This window comes from Hermetia illucens, chromosome 4 (genome assembly GCF_905115235.1).
Source record: "Hermetia illucens chromosome 4, iHerIll2.2.curated.20191125, whole genome shotgun sequence".
Classification (NCBI taxonomy): Eukaryota; Metazoa; Arthropoda; class Insecta; order Diptera; family Stratiomyidae; genus Hermetia; species Hermetia illucens.
This window is the reverse complement of record NC_051852.1, coordinates 22,862,039-22,885,892: the sequence shown is the minus strand read 5'-3', so window position 1 is coordinate 22,885,892 and position 23,854 is coordinate 22,862,039.

Sequence of the window (23,854 nt, the reverse complement as noted above, 5' to 3'; positions counted from 1 at the left end):
GCGAACAAGCCAAGCTTTTCAAGAGATAATGAAGGCAATATGCCTTCCAGGAGATAATGCAGAGGGGAATCCACATCTAAGGCTACTAAGCTTCACTAAGTACTACGCTAGCCGATCGCCGAGTGCTACACATTGATCGACCATTATAGCAGGTGAATCGAACTAGAAAAACAGCTTTCGCAGAACGCCGGGGGGCTTATTCGGCTGGACGGCGAAAGTTTTGAGCAGGACACCTTGGTACGGTGAGAGAAAATGCCACCCAAATCATCACTCTGGCTGATGGAACAACGAAGTCGCAAGTTTGCGAGCCGCATGTTTCTAGACTAGGAGGCTTTAGCAGAGGCTTATGGGAAAGCTCGGTGGCGACGGTCGAGAGGAGGCACAGACAGCTTCGTGGACGCTTAAAAGAATCCATACGGAGGAGTAAAAAAACTTCTTCAAACAGTTGTGTAACCTTGAAGATATAAACCCTTGTGGTGAGGCCTACAGAGTATTAATGAAAAGGCTGCGAAGATCATCCTAGGTGACCTATCCGCGTCTCCTGAAAGTTGTTGTTACTACTCTATTTTCTCACCACGAAAATAATGGAAAAGAAACGTCATCTAGCTCAATGAGAGCATAATACCTCACTAACTGCGGAGAGCTGTAGTAGGATAGACGTCAGCAAGGCTCCAGGTTTAATGGCATCCGTAACTGAGCTTTAAAGCTGGCAGTGAAGACTAGACCCGACCTTTTCGTCGACGCATGCCTAAAAGAAAGAATATTCCCTTTCCAGTGGAAACAGCTGTTGTTGCTTCCCAAAGCAAACATTCTACCTAGAGATACAGAATGATATCGCCCTACCTGCCTGCTGGATACAATGGAGAGAGTAATCTACACTCAACAGGCTCCTACCCAACGTCGACAACTGCAAATGGCTTGTCGACCACCAGTTTGGTTTTCGACGTGCCCACTCTACAGTGGATGCAATAAGCATGGTAGTGAACTTGACAAAAGGTGTACTGGTTTCTGCCGGCTGCTGTGCCTTGTTGGCACTGGATGCCAAAAAACCCATTCAACTCTGTCAACTGAGGCAGACTTAAAGCAGCGTTGACTGACGTAGGTTTTCCTGGTATTTAGCCAATATGGTGAAAAATTACTCCTCAGAAAGATCTCTCTCGTATGGGACCGATGAGGCTCCCAAAAAATATATTGTCACAGCCGGGGTACCACAGGAATTGATACTGAGTGCCCTATTGTGGAATGTCATGTATTATGGGTACTTGCTCTTCCCGTCTCAGAGGTTACTACAGTTGTCAGCTTTGCAGATGAGCTAGCTGTAGTTGTGACAACAAAACACCTAGGGAATGTGGAGGTCCGCGTCTCGTGTCAAAGCCGTAATTGATTCCAAACTGAGGTTTAGGGAACACCTAAAGTATGCATGCTAAAAGGTAAACAGTGCCACCGCAGCCCTTGCAAAAATGTTGTCGATTGTTGGTGGGTCAAAACACTCTCAAAGGTTGATTCTTACTGGAGTGGTGCGATCAATTCTGCTTTACACGTCGTCTGTGTGGGTAGAGGGGCTTGAAAACTTTCAGAGACGAAAGCTGGTGAACTCGGTTTACTGGGTGATGACTTTGAGGGTTTGCGGTACTTTTAGAACCACATCTGGTGAGACAGCAGTGGTGGTGGTGGGCATCATCCCTGTCGACATCGAAAGAAATGAGTGTTCTGTACCGTCTAAGACTAAGAGGGGTACATGCAACGTAGGAAGGTGGCCGAATGATCTCTGGCAACGTAGATGGAATGAGTCTACGAAAGGTTGGTGGACACACGTGCTCATTCCCAAAATTAGGCTGCAGCTTGAGCAGAAATATGGGGGGCGGTGATCGCTACAGGGAGTATCTGCATCGATTTGGATCGGATGATTCAGATTCACCGAATTGTCCTAGATGCTTAGGCATACCGGAGGATCCAGAGCATGTAATGTGTCAGTGCCCAAGCTTCGCAATGGAGAGGGGGAATCTGAACCAAGCGTTGCGTGGGAGCGTGAGCCGGAAGAACTTAGTTACGGAGATGCTGAGGGCGAAGGAAAACTGGCTTTCTCTGCAATCGTGAAAATACAGAAGCAGTTGCTGAAGGAGTAAAGTCGAAAAGCGGAGAAGGATGAGTGCCTAAAGGCAATCCCACCACTCCAAGTTATATGCAAATGTTGGTCCCCTAGGGCTAGGGCTGGAAAAGCCGGGGTTGATTTTTATTGGGTGCGTTGTTAGTGGACACGTAGAGGCCTTTTTAGTAGACAAATTTAAAAAAGACATATTTCCCTGAGTTAGGCGAGAACTATGGGAGATTTGCAAGTGATTTATTGAGAATGAAATGTGTGGGGATTATAAATGAAGTAGGACGCACTTTCATTCTATGTTTAAGTAGATTCAAAATTGACACAGAAGAAATTCTCTGTATTAAGGAAAAATACTGCCCTCTTTCTATACTGTATCTCTCAATTCTTATAATTCGTGAGTGTCACAAACGATGTGGGACGCACTTTCTTCATCATAAAATAATTATCAGCTCTTTCTATTATCGACTTAATTACCCACTAATGCCTTCCACATTTACTGATACGAAGTATATTTATAGACCACATGCAGTACAATCACCTCAAGAGGCTTCAGATGTGAATTTCATGCCCATCTCATTCATAGAATTTATGCCATGTTGCAGATATTTGGCATTCACAATACCCCCAGGAATTATTCAGGTCGAAAATAGAGGTCAGATATGAGTAGTATCCAGAATAATTCACCAACTCTGCAAGGGAACATACCTGATTGACATATATATATCTGATGGAACCTGGTAACTTTCTTTTGTGTTACTTGGATTACTTCATTATTGCAAAGCTAACCCAGTTTGTTTAGATTGATTGCTTCCTTTTGATGCCTCTTCATTTAGGTGTGGGCCTTGAATTTCCTCCTCGCCCAGAATAGGAACACAATTAACTGGTAATCAATTAACAGCAGTGAATGGATCCCATCATGATTTCAAGATTTCTTTGGCCTAATCCAACGTTCGAATTTATGGTGCTGTCGGCTCCGTTCAAAATCCTTCTTAAGAAATGATACTTGCCCGCATTTTCGGTCCAGCTCGTTGTAAATATGGGTCAGTAACAAATATGGGGCAGATTACTTTTGGATTTTCCATTTGGTATTATCAGGGGTGGTTACAATGGTTACAATGTTATGTCTCGTATGTAACCATCGCTCCCATTTTATCTTCTTACTTCACTGTTCACTGTTTCCGAAAACGTATCCTGATAAGAATGCGATTTATATTTTTTTGGGCCGTCAGCTCTTGATATAAAAAGATATTTATTTTGTGATAGGATTCAAAGGGAGCCGAAGGTTTAGGAGTATATGATCCCGATCAGAGTAGATGAAATCTTTTAGTGAACGTTCGATTATCTTTTCCTGGAAATTTCATTAATCTTGGGAATGGGTCCAAGGTTGAGGATAAGATTTAAAACGTAACAAAAACTTGGCTCATAGATGCCAAAGGCCTACTCGGTCTGGAAGGAAGTGCCTTGGAGCTGAATTTAGATTTTCGAAGACAATGTGATCTTTTCAAAATATACTTAGTCCTCATTCATGTATTGTCCTAAAAATTCAAGGATACTTCTCGCACCTATCAATTGATTGCTCTAAAAACCCAAGCCCGTACTTCGTTTTCTGCCCTGTTCCTCCCTCGCCACCCCCATTGAGTGGAAACCATTTATCATGAACACCACATTTGACCAGGGCAAATAATTTTCTATTCCATTGCCGGTGGTTCCTTCTGTCTGTGTTTTTTTCAAACAAAACCCTCACAAATAGGAACATCCATCATTTCGGGTCGACCTCCGGGCTCCTATAGGTGGTAAAGTCCCCTGGCAACTCACCCACTCGACTGTCCTTTTATAGTTCTTATAAGAAAGTTGCCTGAAGCGATGCAAAGACTCTTTCCTATCACCTCATCCTTCGATCCTTCCATTATTATATCAACAAGAATTTGAAAATGGCCTCAGGTGAAAAATTTGATAAGACACAGAAATCCATCTTTGAAATGATATGATTGTTGTTCAATGGGAAGTCTAATGAGAAGTCATTGAGTTTTTCTGGTATTTCACAAGGGGATGGAAAAAGGAAAATCCATTGGATGGGTCCCGGTAATAATGAGGGTATTCTTTGAAAAATGGTTGAGTCTTCTCAGCTGTAATAATATTGAAAGTGGAAAGGAAAATAGAAGATGTCGCTTGGAGGAAATTGAATTATTACGGAAGCTAATGGAAGATTTGATGTGGCTTTAATGTCATGATACACGATTTTTCCTGGAATGCTTTGACAAATGAAATCAGGGTAAGGGAAACAGCGCGTTTCTTGGATTAAGAAACGATTTTGACTTTTCCATTGTCTTGAACTTTACTGGGAATGATAAACCCTGGCACTAGTAACTGTTTCTGCAGCCAATTGCCTTTGTGTTTACAAAAGTCATCCTTAATGACTTCCCATTTTTTACCCCAAGAATCCTTGAAGAAATAAGAACGCCGGGGTATATTGACTGTGTTCATTAATTGCTCTTCAAAAGGGTTTTCACAGGCTTTTTGCCGGTTTCGAATTTATGCGAATGCATGGAACTTTAAGTGTTTTTACACGCTATCTTTCAGCAATTTAGATAACTTATTTTAGTAGATGTTCTTAATTGTGTCGTTTAGGACCTCTGTAACCAGATTTCACGAAAAGCAGACATATTTAACTTTAACGTACGCGGTAGTTCAGGGCATCGATGGAGACTTTCACACTGCCGCCGATGCAGTGGGTTGTTCAGGTCTCCGCTGTGCCGCCACACCACTCCGTCCCCGGCTGAAACTGCACGGTTTCAGTGGAGGAACCCGGGATATGTTTCAGCCGGGTGACCTTGACGCTTCACGGATGCTTTTTTGGAGCGTCCCTTCGTTTGGCGAAAGATGTCAGTCTCGACAAGGAGACCCATTTAGGCCCGCCCCGGAGGTCGTGCTTGAAACAGTGCTCCTTTCACTCTAGGACTATTAAGGGCCCTCTTATGGTGGATGCAGCGGCCTCCTAGAAGTGTCCACCCTGATGAGAACCTACGAGCATGTCTCGAGGTCCGGTGCTAACGTTCCAGCATCCCATTGGATTGCGGATGGTATAAAGTGGTCCTGTGGCATTCGAATCCCTGGAGCTTGCCTAACTCCGAGGAAAGAGTTGACTCAAATTGCATTCCCTGGTAGCTGGGTATAAAGTGGTCCTGTGGCATTCGAACTCCAGGAGATTGCCTTGCGGCTGGTACACCAAAGCGCAGGATCCATTCTCAACAGAGAACCTCGCGACATGATTGTGCAGTAATGCCAGTCAAAAGTGTTGCTTTAGGCCACCGCATAAACCAGTCGACGATTGTGAGGCAATACTTGCAACAGTATAAATCCCGTAAGGGGCCAATGATGTCGAGGTGGATGCGATGCACTGTCAGAGTCTACGTCCTTGTTCATGGACGGCTAGAAATCTTTTCCGGTGACTAACTGGTTTGTCGCTCTGATGCCTGGGTGCGCAAGATCATGTACTGCGTGGAATACTTCCTTGCAAAAATCGGCTGGAATAAATGGCCTAGGTCTCTTGCCTGAGGTCTCGCAGAGTAAGTAGAAGTTTGAGCCCAAAATAAGAAACTCCTTGAACTTGTATTTGGAATTTGTCCTCTGAAGCTCTGCGTCGTCTTTCTCTGTCTCGGCGATTCCCGTATAATCAATCGCGGCGGGGACTGTAACCTCGGAGATTCGTGACAAATCGTCCGTACCGAGGATGTCTTTTCAGGACACGGGTTAAATATCGGAAGTAAACTGGTTAATGAAGCTCAGTTACCGACGTTAGCAAGGAGATGCTTTGTCGGGCTTTTGTTTAAGCGCGAAAGTAATTGGCTTGTGGTCTGTGAACCCAATGATCGGGGTGCCGTCTAGGGAGAAACCGAAGTATTTAATGGAGAGGTATGCATCAAGTAGCTCACGATCGTAGGCGCTTTAGTGGCGTTGAGTTGGGTTGAATTTTTTCGACAAAAGCTCAACGGTTGCCAGGTTTGGTTTACCCATTGGTGTAGAGCAGCGCCTACCGCTATGTCTGAAGCATTGACAAATACGGCTAGGGGTGCATCTGATAGAGGAAATGCCAGAAGTCTAGCATCAGCTAGCTGTTGTTTGGGCGGCCTCAGTAGACAACGCAACCTCGCAGGAGTCCTTTATTTAGGCTCTAGACAAGTAAACGTTGTGGATCGCTTAGTAGTGAGCGGCCTTGGGCCGGAAACGACGATATAAATTTAACATGCCCAAGAACCTTCGCAGATGCTTCACCCTGGATGGCAGGGGAAGTTTTTGATCGTTTCAGCCTTGTCTGGGTTTGGTTGAATTCCGTCAGGGGTGATCATGTGGCCGACAAATTTTACCTGCTTTTGTCGGAATTTGCACTTTCCAACGTTTAAAATGAGCCCGGCCTCAAGGTAAAGTGGAAAAATTCACTCGAGATGGCCCAAACGATCAGATTCGGAAGAATAAGCGATCAAAACATAATCCATGTAGACAAAACGGAAGTTTAAATTTCGTCGATCCGAGTGGATGAATGTCTGCCCTGCGTTGCAGGAGCCAAATGTCATCCTGGTGAACTGGAAGAGTTGTTTTCGGTATGTCTTCGAAAGCTACATGGATTTGGTAATACGCCCTGGCCAAATCCAAAGTTTTACAAACACAGTAATGCGCAAAGTCATGGATGAGTGAAATAGGGGTATTCGCCATATACCCTGTTTCATAAGATAATCGAACCCTTGAGAAGATCGGGGAGCCTGTAGTGTTGATGTGGGTGCTGCACTTCGTGCTCAACCGGCTAGGAGATGGCTAGGTGATGTTGCGATATTTTCGGTGGAAATCGCGATTGTCATGGTCGGCCATGTCCTCGAAAACAGTAGAGGTACCTAGCAAGCTTAGTTTTTTTGCATTGAATTGCATCCGGTGGTACATTTAGTGGCTTGAGCTCCGAATTTACGGTGGTACCAGCAAATTGTCGGGGCCGCTGAGGACTCTGCGGTCAACCGTAGTGAGCAGTAACGTTGAAGCTCACAATAAGGCATAACGATAAGACGCATGGGTCCCGACTGGTGCAGTCACATCATGAGTCACTTCTGAGCGCTGACAATTATTGCAATCACGCGTCCAATTCTTGCAATCACTTTTGACAGCTGTCCAGCCAATCTTCTGCTGCTCGTTCTTCACATGAAAACTAAGCGATTAACGTGTCATCGATGTAGGCATAGCCGAAGTCCAAACCTCTCAAAGCCTCGTCGATCAATTTTTGGGGCGCTGTAATGTAATGTCTTCTTTAGCTACCGATATGATGCTTACTTAAGTAACAGGTTCTTTTTCTAGTTTCTTTCGGGTGAATTATTTCCAGAAATTCCAGTAAGAGAACTGATTCCTCTAGTAGTTGTCCTGATGGTCTAAATTTCACATTGTGCCGTCTCTCCTTAGTATATGAAGTCGGCTGCTGGATCGCGAAGGCACTTGTGCTGAAAATCTGGAAGAAATAATGTGCTACGAAATTTGTTATGTGAGTTGGGGCTTAAGATTACACTAAAAGTCTTCTGCCGTAAGAGGCAACTGAAAAGGACAGAAAATTATGGCCTAGCAACCTGAAAATTTAGAAATTTTGTCGAGCAACAGCCTTGGATAGGGACTGACCTCACGCCAAAGACCATTAGCTGTCGAAAAAGGATTCTCTCCCTCCTCTCTTGCCACACTAAAGGCAATGTGCTTTTGTACTCTGGAAAGCGGAGTGGTAGTAGATGCGAAATCGGTGTCGGGTTATTTCTGACGGCTACAGCTAGGCACGCTCTCTTGATATGCGAACTGCTTTTTGATAGACTTTCGGTCTAGGCTAAAGAGCATCACAATTGTACCAACGGAAGTTTCTGATATAGTGGAGAAGGATGTTTACTACGAGCAGTTACATTCAGTTCAGTAGAGGTTCAGGAAGATGATATTGCGATCGTGATAAGTGATCTAAATACCAAAGTGAGCTCTGATAACACCTCCTTCGGATATGTGATAGGCAAACGCGGTTTTGAAGGCCTTGACCATAATGGTGGGAGATGGATTGGATTTCTGCGCCTTCTAGCGACTCCCCATTGGTGCGTCCAAAGCGGAGTCCGTCAGAGTTACATCTCGTCACCGATATTGTGTCATCTTAAGGTCATCCATGTGACTTTATTCGGAGGACCTTGAGAAATTCAATGGACTATAATGACATTCCTCAAACACCTCGACCTAGTTCAGGGCAACTGTTTGTTCTCTCACCGAGTTATGACCTTAACCAAATGGTTTCGAATTTCAAAAGAGAGACAAGTTGAGTTGGACCGCAGATTAACACCAAAATTCGCTGTTTGACTGGGTTGTTCTCCCTGTGTTTCTATAGGAGTACCCTGAACTCTTTCGAATAAAGAACTTGGTCGTTGCAAAGCCAATCACCCATGGGCAATATGATCGGAAGGTAGAAGTGGCAGTGGATAAGTCGCACTTTAAAGAATGGCGAAAATTTCATTGCTATCTACGCAATACAGTGAAACCCACTCTAGTTCGCCCTAACCAGCACTTGGCGCAGAAAGTAGAAGGGGAGTACGCACGTCTCAGCAAGTCCTGGAAAGAATTGAAGCGTATTATACCACACCAAAAGGTGAATAGCAACAATATATTCCCTACTCGTGAATGGACAGGAACGCTTCACCGATAATGTGTGAACTGCTTCCTGGAGGCTTACCATTTTATCGTACAATACTATCGACTAAAGTGTCGATCAGATAGTTCCTTACTTGCTAATCACCGTGGTCGACGGTGGAGAACGAGCTAATTTTTCATTAAAATGGAGGTCGAAAGATGTCTGACAGCTGCGTGTGAAGTTTGAGTTTATTCCATTTGTTTGCTAATATCAACTACAAATAGTTTGGTCCAAAATTTAAGTCTTCTCCAGGTGAAGCAATGTTCCAGCAAAAACTCCGCTGAGAGTTTTCCATCTCCTTTTTAAGAGACAGCAAACATGTTACCTTCAAATCTCGCGCTCCTTCACGAAGTTTTTATCTGGCGTCTTATATTCAAATTTCTCTTCTAGGCCTTCATCGAGTCGGCGTTTCCCTTTCAGTTGGGTTGCCCAAGTTTTGAATTACTTTAGTGGAAGGATGCGTGAAGGACTTGCAGCAAGAGAAACATGAACCTGATCTGCTTCTAACTGAACTCAGCATAACAGCCAGGGATTTACGCAATCTTCAAAGACTGGCTCGCGTGTGTATCAATGAGAACACTCCAAACGACATCCTTAGAAGTCCTTCTAGAACAGACTCTTCTCCACCACATACAAATGCAGGCAAAGAAGGCAATTTTCAGAATGTCTGGGTGTACCAGCGAAACGTAAGGATGCCTAAATCGGAGGGGGGGTGACATTCTTTCTGGACAGTACTCCGAATTACTAATACCAAAGAATAACATGACAGCCAGGTTCCTTTTCGATAAGAAGCTTGAAACACGTTGGGCAACGGGGCTAACTGGAATAACGTGGCATTGACATACGGCTCAAACATTGCTATTCTAATCGACAATCAGGCGGCTATCAAGGCAGTTAAGTCCAACCAGGAGAATTCCAAACTGGCATGGAAATCCCTTCATAAACTGGATGCACCCAGCTTGCTCAACAAAGTCTGGATACTCTGACTTCCAGGCCACATTGGGTTAAAAAGCAAGGACACCGCTATACGGAATCCGCTTTGGAATTCCTTCCAAAGCGGGTTCCGTCTAGCGGTGTCCTTGCTTTGTTGGGTGAACTTACCACGAATGGGGCAGTCTGGGACGCTTCTGGGGGGTTATAAACCCAAGCCCTCGAAAGATTGTTTAAGCCTCGCTGAAAAGTACCTCTGGATCGTAGTGGAATATTCATCGGCTATTGAAGGCTAAACTATCACCTGGGGAAGCTGAGGATATTCATGGAGAATATCTGTAAATTCGGTGACAAGTGTGGTGAAACCTCCTGTTTGGCGTTTGTGGAAAGTAGGTTGAGGCACCTGAGTCTTCTTTTTCTTCAGCCTTTGTCCCGTTCACAAGCGGGGTCGGCTCGTCGTGATCGGCTTCGCCATTTGGCTCTATCGAATGCCTGATCTGGGTGCAATCTCGAGGCTTTCAAATCCCCATCCAGCGTATCAAGCCACCGTTGCTTAGGTCTGCCTTTTGGTCGTTTACCATCGACTTCGATGTTCAGACCAATCTTTGCAAGTGAATTCTCGTTTGCACGAATTGCGTGACCATACCATCGAAGACGCCTCTCTCGCAACTTTTCCACGATCGGTGCAACCCCATAACGATCGCGGATATCCTCATTTCGGATGTGATCTAAACGTGTGACGCCACTAGTCCAACGTAGCATCTTCGTCTCCATTACCGCGAGACGCCGTTCATTGTCTTTTATGGTCGGCCAACACTCAGAACCATAGAGAGCGACTGGACGGACAACATTGCGGTAAATTTTAGATTTGAGACGTTCGTTGATACGTCGATCACAAAGGACACCAGTTGTGGAACGCCACTTCATCCAGGTTGCGTTAATGCGTGAAGCAATTTCATAACGCAGCTCTCCATTGGCTGATAGCGTTGACCCGAGGTATTTAAATCGCTCAGATCTGGGCAGATCACTGCCGCTGACAGTGATTGTGCCTGTTTCATGGGGATCGGTCGTCAAAAATTCAGTTTTGTTTAAATTCAATCTGAGACCGTGTCGCATGAGGCGATCATTCCATTTTTGAACAAGTTGCTCGAGATCATTTTTGCTATCAGATGCTAGGAAAACATCATCTGCATAAAGCAGTGTGTAGGGCGCTGGACGTTGGATATCCCGTGTGACGGTGTCCATAACAAGGACAAAGAGGAGTGGTGAGAGGGCACTTCCTTGATGAACTCCAACAGAGACACGAAGCGGTTTTGATACACCCGCCATACTTCGAACTTTACTTTTCGGATCGTGGTAGAGCAATTGAACCCAGCGCACGAGTTCTTCTGGCACGAAGTGTTGTCGTAAAGCATACCAGATGAGTTCGTGTGGTACACGGTCAAACGCTTTCTCTAGATCCAGAAAGGCAATGTAAAGAGGGCGATGCTTCTCACGGTGTTTCTCCATGAGTAACCGCGCAGCGTGTATTGCGTCAGTAGTTCCGCAGTTCTTGACAAATCCGGCTTGATTCACGGTTATTTCAACGATTTCGCGAATACGGTTGTCAAGAATGCGTTCAAAAATCTTCATGGTATGGGAAAGTAACCGGATCGGACGGTAATTTGAACATTCTGCTGGGCTACCTTTCTTTTTCCATATTGGAACAGTGGTACTTTCTTGCCAGTCAGATGGTGTTCTTCCTTCCTGAATAACCCGGTTAAAGAATTCACTGAGCCACGGTGTTGGGTCCCAGCTCTTCGCTTTCCAGAGCTCAGATGCGATGTCGTCAGGTCCTGTTGCTTTCCCCGATTTCATTTGTTTTATTGCCTCCTCGACTTCAGTTGCGCTGACTGGTGGAACTGCTCCAAATGTCGGCAATGATTGTGGAAGTGGAGGATGAGCAAATTCTTCAGTTGAAATCTGCTCGAAGTATTCTCGCCATCTATCCGTCGCGGCTCGACGATCAGTAAGCAAAGTACCGTTCTTGTCATTAACACAACAGAAGTGTTCGATATCCTGTGTGCGTTCATCACGGCTTTTAGCTAGTCGGTACAAATCTCTCTCGCCATCCCGAGTGTCCAGTTTATCGTAAAGATTTTTGAAATGGTTCGCTCGGGTGACAGCGACCGCTTTCTTTGCTTCCCGGTTGGCATTCTTATAAATTTGCCAATTAGCAGGCGTTTTATCGTCGAGAAATTTGTGGTAGAGGCGTTTCTTTTCACGGACCTTCATTTCAACATCATCATTCCAAAGCCAAGTATCTCGGTTGATGTACCGCTTACCCGGCTTGGTGACCCCGAGGGTTGCAGAGGCCGCTTTGTGGATCGTGTCTTTCATTTGGTTCCATGATTCTTCCACATTTGTAATGGTTGGCAATCGTATGAGTGAGACCGTTTCTTCGTTCTTCTCACCAAATCGCCACCATTTAATGCGCGGCGGGCCAGTGCGTTCCTCACGCCGTTTTATCGGTGGCTTAATTCGCAGGACAGCAATCAACGGCCGATGTTGAGGTGCGATGGTCTCATAGGGAACGACTTTGCAATTAGTGACAGTGGTAAAATGTTGGCGTCTTATGAGAATACAGTCGATTTGCGTTTTATTGTTCCCACTATAAAATGTGGGAAGATGAGACAATCGTTTGATGAACCATGTATTCATAAGTACAAGGTCATGGGTGTCCGCAAAATCGATTATACGCTCGCCACCTTCATTGCGCGCTCCGAACCCCTTTCCCCCATGGCACCTGTTGCCATCTGCCTTTTCACCCACATGACCATTAAGGTCGCCGGCAATGATTATGTAATCGTCAGCAGGCACGTGACAAGTCTTTTCATCGAGAAGTTCCCAGAAGGCATCTTTCTCGGCATCAGGTCGACCTGTCTGTGGTGCATACGCGGTGAAGAAGTGAATAGTGCGATCAGCTGATATAATGGTGAGCTTCATCAGCCGATCATCAAATCGTTTCGACTTGTTTAATGGCATCACGGAAACCCTCTGAGATGGCAATGCCAACACCATATTGAGTGTGTGGGTTACCAAAATAAAGAAGTTTGTAGCCATTTTTATCGCGTTCGCGTTCAATGTCGCAGCTTTTGGCACCAGACCATCGGGTTTCTTGCAGAGCGCAGATGTCAATGCACCTTTTCCGAAGGGCTCTTGCGAGTTCCTCGGTCTTTCCAGTTAAGGTACCAACATTTAGCGTGCAGACACGTATTTGTTTTGTTCGTTGTGTGCGGACTAACTTGCTTACGTCCTGACGCCGTCCATGCGTCAAGAACCCTTGCCCATTTCTCGACAGGACCGGGGCCCGTCCTGCCGCGTCGACTGAGGTGGACGCCCTAGCATTTCTCCGAGGCCTGTGACTTAATCCGATCATCATGTTTGTAACGACATTCTATGCATTTTCTTGGTCGACCTGTCGCGGGGCCTGTCACCAAGAGAGATCAGGTAGGATTTAGTATAGTAGAATAACTCCAACTATACTCTATTTATCCCTTTCCCTGATCTCAGCATTTTATTTTTGTTTTACTGAGGATAGTACAGAGTACGTTGCCGTTGAGGCACCTGAGTGAAAACTTAATATCAGATGCAACGCTGAAATACTTAAGTTAAATAAATAAAGTTCCTGTTGGTTATAAGCTTAAGTGACATACTGACATACAGGGTAATTATAATCCTGACTGTCATGCAACGTACAAAGCAACAATTTAAAATGGCGGGCGAACTCTCTACCGTTTCTATTTATGTTCTACTAAGAGCTCTTTTAGTCGAGCTGTTGGTCTTACTGATGAAGCCTAGTGAAGTTGATTCTCGAGTAAAAGTTAGAAGAGGTTTGTGTCCTCGGACTGCGAGGCATCACGTAAAACCTTGAGACTTTTCAAGTTGTTCTCAAATATAATCTGGAGACTGAATTGCACTTACTATTTCCGCGGATTCGTGTCAAATGCTAGCGAAGTGTGCTAAAAGATCAACCCTTTTCACTTTCCAGTTAACCCGTTGGGGAGTGTCGTCCCCACGCACTTGAGGAGGCCGATCGAGCCATGAGAATCGGGATGGCCCTCTCTAACCATACGTTCCCCGGGGAATTCCTGGGGGATATATCCTCGGCCCGGTTATTTCCTCCTTGTGAACTTGAGCATGGAAATACCTTATGCAACTCGGATGCTCGGCTTTAGACTTTGCAACAACTAGTATAGATGCTAAGCCTGCACTCAGTATGAATTGGTATCATTGTGCCAGTCACGGTGAGGCTTTAATTGTGTCCTCCAAATCGATCCATGTCTGAAGAGACAATGGGATTATTCCTACACGGTAGATCATGTTACACTACTGGTACCCTCTGTCCTTTTTATTAACAATTTCGTAAAGCACAATGATCGGCATACGCAAGGTCACAATTCATCGCCGAATTTGATTAAATCTGAAAACTTTAAACAAAAGAGGGAAGAATTTGAAGCTACCATGAAATTGACGGAAAGGTTTTTCATGCATATATGTCAGAATTTAATTTAAACCCTTTTATTTCTCTGACAAAAAATATCCATGCGCACCTCTCATTTATTATAAAATATACACCCTTGAGGGTAAAAATAACACTATCCTGAATCATGGGACATAGTGAAGCTACCCAAAGATACACAAAAGTAGCGACGAACCTACACGAGTTTATTATAAAAACATGAATTCCAAATCGAGACTATTTTAACAAGTGACGAAAACGTTGCATTTCTAGCTCCTTTTTTTGACCCCAATACAGAAAAAAATATTTCTGTTGAAATAGGATCAATCCTAAATATCTCAGCAAATCATCCTCAAAGTCTCCTCAAGAAACATGGAAACAAAGAACAGAAGACAACAACACCGAAATTAAAATAAACTCTTTGAGAAGCCATCTCTGACTGTAAAATTTCGCCCCCGGAGACAGTGAAATGACGAAGGTAACGGCGAAGACAAAATGAAGTGAAACACTTTCCGATCTAAAGTCCTGTCAAAACAGTTTAGCACCTTGTCCTTCTCAAGTGTTAATCCCGAATGACAAAGATAAGATTAACTTGTTTGTTGTTGTCTTTCTCATCGTCACCGTCGGTCGGTCGGTTGGCCGGTTTGGTGAAATCTCCCTTGTTTTGGGGTGTTCAAAGGCAAACTACGTTGGTTCCATCTCCGTATTGGGGCAGACTGGTCCGGTAACATAGTAGCTTCAACCCGAAATGAAAACACATAAACAAGGGTCTCGAATGTCTCTAATGGAATTTGTCTTTTGGTTTCGAAACTTCATCCCCGTTCCAGGACGAATGCGATCGGACAAATGCCCATGGACGGATGAGGATGATGTCGGGATGGGGAGAGGATTTTAGTTATCTTTCCGCTGAACGTGGGATAAAGGATAGATAGGTCTATCAATGTATTGTTCATGTCCTTGTTTTGTAATTGTCGTGTCTCTTCGCTTTGGGGATTGGATGTTGGGGATGGTTGGGTTACGCTTAATTTTTCGGTTGTATTGTTTTGTTTTCGTTTGTTGGGAAGGATGCTAACTTTAAGGATATGCTGCGCCGTTGATGTCAATTAATCTTAATGAAAGATTTCAAAGTGTTTACTTTTGCAATTACGAATGCGAGACTGGGACTTGGTTTATTAAAGTTAGTTTCCCAGAATTATTCGATTTTTTAATGGAGATATTTTGAAAAAAATTGAAGAAATTAAGACATGTTACTGGAATGAAGACAGTGCTATTGTGTCACTTTGGGCAACTAGATGGACGATAGGCATTAAGTGATTAAGTTAAGCATGCATGGGAAATTGTATATAATTCTGTCGTGTAAGAAGGATAGCATTGAGCTCGCTCTAGGAAGTTGGCTGACAGCCAGTGAGTGACAGAGGAAAAGAGGGTTTACCTACAATTGTGCGAGATTTCGGTGGAAAATTCAGGCAGGAATCGCTATAGAATTCGGATTATGAAAGCGTCATTCTAACAGGTCTAACGTTTCAAATTTTTTGAAATAATTACGTCATCATCGTAGAATGAGGTACTAGAGATGCATCGAATACTAAAGACAGAAGCTAAAAGGCACCATTCGGAAAGCCACATAAGGAGAGCATCAGACCTACCAGAATCAAGTATAGCGGTCAGTGATACAGTTTTCTGCGCAGTCGGAGAAGCAGGATCAGGGAATACCTTTCTCCAACGGAGGGGAGAGGAGGAAGGTAATTGTTAGTTCAAGGAACTCCTAGCCATCTGAGCTCTCCTTCGATCGAGTTCAACTTCCTTTGAAAAAGAGGAACCAGAAGGTGATATCCAACATGCCAGGGTTCTTCAGCATCTCTTTAACAATGTTGTCCGGAGAGAGCTTCCCTCTATTTGCGTAAAGTTGTTGAAGGACATCCTCTCACTGTTCGCCAGAAAAAAGGTAGGATCGCCGTGGTCCACCTCTCAAGCTTGTGAAAGTAAGTTTGGCAATCACCCATGGATCTAACTTACCAATATGCCCCGCACTCCATCTGCTTCTTGAGCCATTTTGCTAAGAGAGTTACCAATCACTTAATGTACGTTGCCGTTCTCCACATGGAACTAATTCCCTCGGGTATTCTCCCTTGCACTTTCAAATGGCTTTACCTTCCTTAACAAGGGGTTCAAGGGGGTTATTCCCGCGGATATCATCATAGATGGTTTGATAAGCAGATGCCACACGCAAAGTCGTCTTTCTCTGCACTTATCCAAGACAAGAGATCTGCTTGCCAAGGGTTTCAATCCGTACCTCCGCAGTGCAGAGCAGAACGGACTGCATTGCACTTATAGAAAGACGTCTCCTAGCAGATGTATGTGCCTTAAGGCAGTAATTTCAGCAGCAGCCTCTTTGATTGACTCGAAAAAGTTCATCTTTAAGTAGAACGTTAATCCAAGGGGCTCCACTTTCGCTTTTGACACTATAATGAACTCCCGATCGAATTGGGGCGCAGGGTCGGGAGCTTCCTCCTGGTCAAAATTACTACTACCGGTTTTCTAGGAACTAGACTGAAATGGTGACCCCTCATCGATCTACTCACGAGTCGTATCAATATTCCGAGTCTGTTTACGTATATTTAACAGTACGTTCGGCATTGGGTGTCGGAACATCAGCATAGCCAATCAGCTGCGGCTCTTCTGACATGAAGAATCTTAAAAGCGTTTCAAGGTTGTGTCAAACCGTGGAGGTTGCGACACTCCTTCGGCAAACCGGCAAAGGTTACATCAGGAAGGCTGCCTTAGCCGCCTGGGCGGAAAAATATTATCCCTAAGCTTTGAATCCAGGCAAAGCCACCTTTTGGACTAGATCTAGATCCTGAATTCGGGTTCCGTCCTGAACCCAGATGGCAGCGGTATCCGGTAAATTGAAACGCGATGAAGCTGGGTTTTTGATTCGGTATTATTCACTGATTGAACTACATCAGCTTTTTCTTGCGCAGCGAACTGCGCTACCAACTCATGAGCTATTGTACTCTGATGTATAATCATTTGTAGGTTGCGGATGTCCAGTTCAGCCCCAAAAATCGTGTAGAAGGTTTTCGTCAGACGCGCTACGATCTCCCTTCTAGACAAGAAACCAAAATATTCTCTCCTAGTAGTCTCTAGCTGGCCTCGCAGCAAGAGTACGCTCTTAGTTGCCTTCAGAGCAAATTCACCAGAACTCCGCCTTACTTCGTTGTCCGTATGGAAAACACTTTTGTTCCATTGTCTTCGGGTTTGACAGTATAGCAGATCTTGCTAAGGACTTCCGCAAATGTCTTGCCTTCAGTCGGTTTAATGAGCAGAGCTGATACGCCTGACTTCTAGTATCTGCCTTCAATATGGGCAGACGGTTTACTAACAACCTAGCATGTCGTTTCCTTTTGTCTTTTTTGCCTTGTTTTTCTATGCCCTATAGGCCACCGGGCTAAAGTGCCTTTCGTGCTCTTTGCCGGGCCCGCTCTGTAACGGACCATCTTCGGGACATTTAGCGCTGTCGATGCTCCCAGCGACAAGCACATTTGTTTCTGTTTTTTGCGTACTTTATGTTGCCATCCATGTCAACCAGCAGAAAGAAATGCGGTCCAGCGGTTCTTCCAGTAGCATTAGCCGATTTTTTAAGTCTGTGGTGACCTTCTTTTAGAGGAAGGTTGCAGACTGCATGCGCTTCGGAACTGCCGAGCATTTCTTTCTAACCCTTTCCCCTTTGGCTCTAGCAAGGGCAGTCAACTGCCCGTCTAACTGGCTTATGTCTAGTCTTCATCTCGCCGGTGAACATACTGTAGACTCGAAAGAAGCCGGTTCTAGTCCAAAGTTGCCTCATCGAGGGTCCTAGCCGTGATAAGCCTTCCATGTACTGGTGGACGGCAAAAATCGCCCACCTACAGCAGAAATCTCTTAAACTCGGGCGTTTGGAATAACGTCTACACGCCCACGAGAAGCATGCGCTATAAAAGCAGAGTATAGATCAGCAACAAAGGAACTCCGCAGTGCGATAAATAAAAACAAATCTTGCGGCTGGCAGAACTTATCCAACGAGGTAAGTGAGGACCTCCCCACTGGTCCTGGCTGGTCGCTTCAAATTTTCAGCAGGGAGATCCACGATGGATACTGTTGTCGTGGTCGTGGAAGTGGTTCCTCGAGCAAAGGAACACAGCACACAGTGCCCCTTATAATGTTGATGTCAGAAACGCCTTCAATTCCGTAAGACTGGCGGATATGCTAGGCACATTAGAAAGCTTGCGAATATTGGTGGATCTTCTGAAGGACCGCTCCCTGTTCTATGAAACGCCAGAGAGGAGGATGGAGATCAGGTCAAAGTAGCTTGGCATATTGATGCGACGAATAAGCGAATGAATGACTACTCATGGTTTCTGCCTTGCGCTGGAAAAAACCGAAATGGGTATTTTGGTGTGTCCCACGTGGATTGGCGTGTTGACTATAGAGTCAAAACCAGCGGTTGAATAACTTGGTTTAATGCTTGACTCGAAGATGAGCTTCTTCGAGCAAATCAAAGCAGCAGCAGACAGGGCTACATCTAGAGTCTCGATATTTAGTCGACTAATGTTGGGGGTCCTATATCTACCAGGAGACGTCTTCTTAGCAGGAGAAACGCAGTTCAGTCTGCTCTATCTTGCGGAAGTATGAACTAATAATGACAAGGAGGTGCACCGTAAGCAGCACCTTGCTCAATTGTAGAGCCGAGGAACTTTGCGAGTGACGTCCGCTTATCGCACTGTCTCAGAATCGGTCGTGATGGTGATCGCTGAAGTAATCCCGTTGTCCTCCTTGATAGGGAATGTAAAGCCGTCTACATCCGGAAAAGCGAAGATTTAAAAGCGGCGGTTGCCCGTATAGAACGTCAACGCAGACTTACCTAGTGGCAACTCTCTTGACAAAATAAGTCAAGAGGCAGATGTACTACGGGGCTCAACAATGATTTAGACCCGCGGCTGAACCGAACGCAGGGTGAGACTGATTACCTACCAAACTTTTAAGTGGGCAGGTTTTCCTGGTCACCTGCACAAGACTGGGAAGGTACGATCTCTTGGTTGTGTGATCTGCAATAGAGTGGCGGACTACGCTGAACACACCCTTTTCTCTTGTGAAAGTTGAGAGCGCTTTCGTCAGCAGCTTTATGCAGACGCAGGGAAGCTTGCCGCGGACAACATTCTCAGAGAGAAGGTGAAGAGCGCTAACAGATGGGGTCATGTTGCACATTATGTTCGGGCTCTGCGAACAAGATTGAACCTGGCCAAACGGGAGGGGGAGCAGGATGGCAAGGAGTTCTAACAACTCCCTTCCTTCTCTCCTTCCCTGTTGGTGATAGGAATTTCCTTACTGGAAGGTCGGGAGACCGGGAGGACTAGCCCGAAGTGCTGCGTCAAACGTTTCCAGGCTAGTTTTCTCATTTCTAGGAGGTTTTTGGTTGATAGTGCGACTGTCTATTGTTGCGGAAGTCCAAGTCAACTCCAAGATAAAAACTTTGGGGTAACGACGGATTCAGAACGGGAAGAAAGTCATCGACTCTTGCTGTGCATTTAACCTGATGTTAACTAACTCGCTGGCTACTGTCAAGGGGCCATTGTATAAATTGACCGATGCGCAAACTTTTCCACTTCTACCTATGTTGAGATCATTGTTTGCCAAAACCGTAGCAAACAATGCTTCACCTTTAAAGTTTCAGTTATTCAGACATCGGCAAGTTCGGGATGTTAAATGTCATCTGTAATGCCCCGAAGTCGACTCGTTTAGGTTGTGCTACAGCTAATGCGTCAGTTTCTTACGCTACCAGATAACGATGGAGTAGAGCACATGAACTCGGGAAAAGTAACATCGATGCTCGAAAAAGTTGAGACTTCCTGGGACTCATTTTGCCATCTTTTCTTTGGTTTCACTCCTGATGGTTGCGCAAGCATAAACATGGCCCCAACTTTTCACCGAAGTCACTCTCAGTAAAAAGGCAAGAAAATATATAGGTGGATGAAGAAAGGTGGCAGCAAGCCCACATATTCCGGCAAAGGCAGTATAAAGTATGTCAACACCAAAAAAAAAGAAGTGGTATCGCTGACGCAACCCCGCTCTGTTAATAACCCTGACTTTCTTCAGGATAATCCTTCCGGCGTAAAATAGACCTGATATACTCCCTTTTGACGCTTAGGAAGGCCTTCTTAAAGTCACTGAAGCATATGGACCGGATATCTAAAGTCTGCAGACTAATTCAGAGCGAAAACCATCCTGTTTCCTGTTAATTAGCTGACGAGTTGTTCTTTAAGAATCCCAGGGCTATTTCAGCTATTATATGGGAATTCCTCTGAAGATTTTAATGAATATGAGCTCCTTTTAGTGCTCGGAGTAGCGAGTCAGCACAAAGATAAACTGAGACTTCTATGATGGCTCGAAATTCAGAACCAAGGCAAGGACAGGCTCGACCAATGACGGTGCAATGAGTGACGGAATACTGGAGCTCAGAAAATGAAGCAATTCAGGCGAGGGGGAAGGAGGAGCAGCAAGTTGCTCTTTAACTGGGCTTTCGTGGTGTCCAGTAAATCTGGCCACGAAGGAGAGATGATAACTGAAAAGGCTCTCATTGATCCGAACTCTGAATCGACTTTCATAAAGGCGTTTTTTTTTTAGTTTCTCTCAAAATATCTCAACCTTGACGGATGGAGTCACTGACATCTAAGAGACAAGTTCATCGGGAATTCAAACGCTGAATGCTGAACAAAATAGATGAAAATTTTCCACTAAAATAATTTAACAAAGAAACAAATCAATTCTAACTTTCAATGGCCGCACACAGGACTTCTGGGAAATTAAAATTTCAATAATAAAATGGGAGTTCCACAGATGTGAACACCTGCACATACATGACTTCCTTGCCCCCAAGCGCTTAACCTATGTATTGTTAAAGAAAATATCTTAACAGAGAAGACACAGAATAACTTGACTTCGGTACATCCACGAAAGAATTTCACATAATAGTCCTCTGATGATGTGGGTGTAAAACTTCATCTTTACTAAGTTCCCAGAAAATCGCCAGGATTTCACTCTTAAGTGCAGAGTCTGCACGGTTAGAAAAAGGAATGAAATCGGTAAGTTGAGGATGGAAGAACAGGAAAAATAATTTCATTGACTTTAGAGCGGACTCACAAAAGGAATGGTCTCGGGAAACCTGGACATCTCTGGGAAATGCTAACTTTGCAATTTCCTATTCCGTTTTCATTTTCGTCCTTAAGTAGAAAAGAGCTCAACACTTCTGTGAACAAGATATTTAGCGTTGTCCTGGTGCTCTGTGTTGCATTCACGTTAATGCAGTTCTTTGTCGTTTTGTTATCCTTTGGCAACTACGTAATTTTTCCTTTGATATGTGGAAAGTTGTGCACGGGTTTATATAAAATTTAAGGAATTTAATGAAACATTTCAGTTTAGTGAACATTCAGCAAAATATTAAGGTGGCTGAGGAATATGACTTTATGAATTGAGTCGTCTCAAAATTTTAGTTTCTCTCCGTTGGAAAACTCATATGAGTGTGCTTTAGGTTGAGCAACATTGCAGACCATAATTCCCTCCCTCGTATGCTAACTCTCGTAGCTCATTTTTCGGAGGTGGTTTTCCGAACAAAGCAACTTCCTATCTCTAGATTGCTCACCACCTCACCACACATATTAGTCCATATCCTACTCACCCCCTTATCTTCAGACAACATTCCAAACAATATCGCCAATGGCTCAATTTTGTGTCAAATTGGGAATCATAGTGGCTCAGGGGCATTGGAAAAGTTATCCTAATTGCAATTCTATGGTGAATCTACTTCCGGTTCCCTTAACCTCTCTTAGGTAGTGTTGTCAATTTGATGTTGGCTTGAAATATGAATATTTTCAGATTCTGGCGAAAGACATTTAGTTCGGTGCTACTATTGGCAGATACATAGAATGCCGCCAGGGAAGATGTATTGAGCAACGCCTTCCTATTAATGCAGATAGGAAAAGTGCGATGACCTTTGTCGGACTGCGCATACTTCCTTCCCTAAATCTATAGCCATTTGGCTTACCCGGAAAGAGAGCGAGTAGATATCTTTAGTGAGTTAAGATATTGAAGTCCTTAAACAATTTTCAGTTTGATATGGGAACGACTCATCCTTTGGGTATGATTATATCGCATGATCCTGCGTGCTTTTGCGTAATTGAGGAAACTTTCTTCATGTTAGGCCCGTTCAGATCTATATCAATCTCCAGTGCCTTGAAAAAGATGCAACTCTATAAAGCCTTTGTAGCTTAATTTTTTCAACTGGATAACATATAGTCACCATTATCATCAATGGCGCATCAACCGGTATCCGGTCTAGGCCTGCCTTAATAAGGAAGTCCAGCCATCCAAGTTTTGGGCCGAGGTCTACCAATTCGATATCCCTAAAAGCTGTCGGGCGTACTGACCTACGCCATAGCTCTATCTCAGACGGGGTTTGCATCGTCTTCTTTTTCTACCATAGATATTGCCCTTATAAACTTTCCGGGCTGGATCATCCTCATCCATACGGATTAAGTGACCCGCTCACCGTAATCTATTGACCCGGATTTTATCCACAACCTGACGCTCATAGTATCGCTCATAGATTTCGTCGTTATGTAGGCTACGGAATCGTCCATCCTCTTCCAACTCTTCGGAGTATTCTTCTCCCGAACGCGGACAAGAGTTCGCAGTTTTTCTTTCTAAGAACCAAGGTCTCCGTGGAAATACATGAGGACTGGCAAGATCATTGTTCGTGATAAGTTCTCTTATGGGTGTTGCGGAGGGCTGTGTTGTGGATGGCTTTTGTGGAAACTCTCACCCGATTGTCAGAGGTGATCTGGGTGGCGTTGTTATTCGAGCTCGGAGCCCCATGCCAACGAGATAGTGATCCGGATCTTTATTGGCCCTCGTATATGTCCTAACATTTATCAAGGCCGAAAGGCGGCGGCGTTCGATCAGCACGTGGTCAATTTGGTTGAAAGTGGTCCCGTCTGGAAAGACCCAAATTTGTTTGTGGATCGCTTTCCGCGCGAAACAGATACTTCCCAGCCCAATAGCCATTTCGTGTGGCACTGCTGATTGAATAATCCGCAGTCCGTTATCATTTGCATTTTTACGTAAGCTATGGGAGCCAAAGTATCGCCTGAATATGGGCTCCGTTCCTACTTGGCTGCTAAAATTCCCAAGTATGATTTTGATATCATACCTGGGACAGGCTTCGAGGGTTCGTTCTACTGCCTCTTAGAAGGTATCCTTCTCCGACTCTGCAGTCTCCTCTGTAGGGGCGTGAACGTTAATGAGGCTTATGTTTCCAAATTTTCCTCTCAAACGCAGAGGGCATAGCCGTTCTTTTATGTTTTCTAAGCCGATAACAGTAGGTTTCATTTTTTGGTTGACTAAGAAACCTACTCCGTGCACATTGTGGATGGTCACTATAATATATGGTGTAGCGGCTCTTCTCCAGGAAACTGGTCCGTGTCCAACGCATCTCCTGCAATACAGTCACATCAGCCCTATATTGGGACAAGGTATCGGCTAGCTGTTTGGCAGCACGTTTGTCGTTGCCGAGCTCTTCGTTGTGTTATCCATCCAGTCCGCGGCTCCTGTT